The sequence below is a fragment of the Schistocerca piceifrons genome, chromosome 9 (genome assembly GCF_021461385.2).
Source record: "Schistocerca piceifrons isolate TAMUIC-IGC-003096 chromosome 9, iqSchPice1.1, whole genome shotgun sequence".
NCBI lineage: Eukaryota > Metazoa > Arthropoda > Insecta > Orthoptera > Acrididae > Schistocerca > Schistocerca piceifrons.
In genome coordinates this window covers 83095131-83098724 of record NC_060146.1, presented here as the reverse complement: position 1 = coordinate 83098724, position 3594 = coordinate 83095131, and positions in this window count along the sequence as shown.

Below are 3594 nucleotides of genomic sequence, written 5' to 3'. Positions count from 1 at the left end.
GTAGGTGGCATACATTTTTAAGTGGAAAATGGAAAGGGCAGCGAGGGATATCTGTTGGAGGGTGTGGGGGCGCTGGAACGGGTGAACATTTTGGAGGACGATGGTGAGCAATCTGATGATGTTTTCAGCGGTAGGGGGTGGGCGAATGGAATTGCTGGGAGGGGTGGGGGCGTCCAGAGGGCGGACAGGAACGTTGAGTTCAGGGGTGATAGGAGGGGGAATAAGTAGGATGAGGGAGGTTACAGGTATTACAGGAGGGAGGGGGACTGGAGATTGGGGCACTGCCGTAAAAAGTGGGCTTGCCTACAGTGCGGGCAGGTGGGGGCCTCGCGGCACTCAGATGTCAGGTGTGCATTATACTGCAAGCACCTTTGGCAGTGGAGGGATTGAGGAGGGGAACGGGAAGGGTCAACTTGGTAGCGTTGGTGAAAGAGAAGGGCACCCTCCTTCAGAAGTCGGTCTATGGAGGGGGCGTGTTTGGAAAAGACCCGCATAAGGTGGGTGGGGCTGGCTGAGTTATGGATGCGACGAACCGCACGCACCTCCAGATGGGGATGTGCCTTGAGCTCCGCCAACACCTCCTCCTCCATGATCGCCGGACTAAGCCGAGTGATCATGGTGGTGAGGGTCGGCGGGCGACACGGGGGTTGGGGTTGGCGAGAGGGAGGCGGGGAAGGAGCAGGCGTGAGGGAGGCATTAGGGTCAAAGTGGGTGACAGGGATGCGGGAAAGGAGATCTGTGTGGATGGTAGGGGTGGGGGAGGAGATGAGGACTGAATGACTGTGAGGAGTGAGGAGGGAGATGGGGGCACCAGGAAAATTCTGGCGAAGGAAGACGGCGACGTTCCGGGCCTCAAGAAGGGAGGGGTCAGGACGGGAGAGGAGGTAGCAGTAAGAGAAGGGGGTGGAGGAGGAGGATGGGGAGGGGGCAGGGACAGGTGGGGAGACATCCATGTCATCATGGGCTGAGGAAGGGGGACGAGGTGGAGCCTTTTTGGGAGTAGAGGAGGCAGGGGTGCCACTGGGGTGCTTGACGGCGGTGGAGGAGGTATGGGGGATGGGAGCGACTGGAATGTGGTGGGGAGTGGCAGGTCCCGGTGCTGGAGTTGGCGCCGGTGATGGTGTGGGCGATGGCGAAGGCGACGGTGATGATGATGATGATGATGAAGGCGAAGGGGAGAGTTGAGTGTAGGCCGTGACCCTCCGGGTGACCACCCTAGTGGGGGCCGCAGAAACGGAAGGAGCAGAGGGAGGGAGTGGAGGGAAGAGATCAGAGGAGGTGCGGGAGGGAGGAGCCGAGGATGGGGCGACAAGTAGTGAGGGAGATGGGAAAGTGAGGAGTGGGGGGATGGACTGAGGGGGGGGGGGGTGATGAGGCACACCACGTGATAGTGGTGGCGGCGGCGCAGCGGGATGTGTATATGATGGCAGTGGTGGTGGCAGTATTGGAGGTGGTCGGGGTCGACATTACGATAAGGGGAAAAACACAGGACAGGACAAAGAAGCAAACGAGGGATGGACAAGGCGATGAGGGACACAGAGTACAAGGGACGGAGAACGATGAAGGAGACTGGGGCCGAAGCCCCACCCTGCTGCTGCTGGCGGGGGAGGCAACCTGGCTGGCTGGCCTGTGGGGACGCTGCTGCTGCTGCTGCTGCTGGCTGCTGCTGGCTGCTGGACGCTGGCTGGGACCACTGCTGGACGCTGGACGCTGAACGCTGGCTGCTGGCTGGAACCACCGCTGGCTGCTGGCTGCTGGCTGCTGCAGGCTGCTGGACGCTGGCTGGGACCACTGCTGGACGCAGGCTGCTGGCTGCACGCAGGAACTGCGCTGGCTGCTGGCAGGAACCGCTGCTCGAGTGCTGGCTGCTGGCTGCTGGCTGGACCGCTGTAGGGTGGCTGGCACCTGCAATATACCTAACGCTTCGATTAGAACCGAAAGTCCAATCGAAGGGCGGTATCCTTCCGGATTATCGCCGAAGAGGCTCGCTGAGTGAGAGACAGGAGCTTAAATACACGATAGGGTACGTCGCTATTGGCCGCTGGGACCACGTGCTCCACAGTGGCGCCCTCACATTATACACAGGCCAGGAGCGCGACCAGCCACAGCTTACGGCGCGACGGCTGCAGGGAACTTTGGTGGTAACCGAGGTCTATGCCATCTGGCGCGAATTCGAAACCCGCGGCGCTCGATACCAGAAAAGTTTTAAGAATTTACGTTGACCTTAGAAGAATAATACACTGATTTTTCTCTTATGTTTATAATATTTTAGCCAATCTGAGTTGAAGATATTTTGTGGAAGAAATAAAGTAAGGAGCGACTAATGTCATGTTTAATATGAAAAAAAATGGTGCCCATACCAGTGATACAATGATGAACACAAAAACATGAAAACATCTACAAACATAGCTAAAGACTTAAGAAACAGTATAGCGTACAGCAGCCAAGTCTCATTATCAATCAGATGTTTATATTACCTAGCATTTCAGTTTCCTATTTATGTGTGAATTTATGTATAGTGATTTGTTTATTTATGTGTTTTTCTTTCATTCTACTTGTTTTTGATGTGTGTACCACGCGTAGTTACAATGTTGGGTGAGGTAAAGATGAAATCCCCCCCACCCCAGAAACTCGCCGGTAGAGTCATTTCGGTGGTCTTGTGCATTTGCAGGAAGATCGCATATTAGAGGGGTGCTGTTATTCCTGAATTACGCATTCTCTTGTGCCCGTGAAGTGTAGAATTTTACTCACAATCACGAATTAAATGCAAGTGGCACGCATATGCTGGGATTGCATTCACCTACTAGTAATTTGTATTTTGAGCTATAAGGAGCAGTGTCATTATAAACGAAGTCATGTAACTCATTTTCGGAAATCAATAATGAACGCGGGCATAAACTCACACATATGAGCTGGTAGTATCATGAGCTACAATATTAATGTTCAACTGATTAGGGAAAGTGAACATTTTTGCGAGTGACAATGACATACTCAGTGATAAGTGAACTCTAGGGGTAAGTGTAAGTGAGAACAGTTTTTGTATCACGAACCACTTACTTCGAACTGAAAAGGACTTGGTGACTAAAGGAAGCTAGCTACCTCATGAGTGTTTGTACAAAGACGCAGTGTGCTGTAGCTGCGCTTAAAGAGAAAAATGCAGTACTTTTTTTGTGCAGCGAATCTGGGCGGTGCCTGTCGCTCTGTCCTGCAGCCAATTGTGATTGTCGCGTAGGCCTCACGCCGCGCTACTGACATTTTATTGACTGACGACGTATTGTGAGAGTGCAATTTAAATTCAAAAGTGAAACACAATATTAACTGGACAGCCAATAAAGCAAACAAAAGAGGAAGGGTGAATATTAGAAACTCGAAAGAGACCAGCACCACTACAGCTCATGATATCTGGCCCACGTCCATAATTAAACGCGACACACAAGTTCAGTGAACCTATCCATGGAACTTATCCGTGAATTTATGTATATAATTAAGTCAACTTAAGTATTAATCAACAAAAATTTTATCTGTTTCATGTAAATGTGTCTGTGATGAGGGGCTGATATGAAACCCAGTAGAAAATAAAGGAGTAGTGAGAAA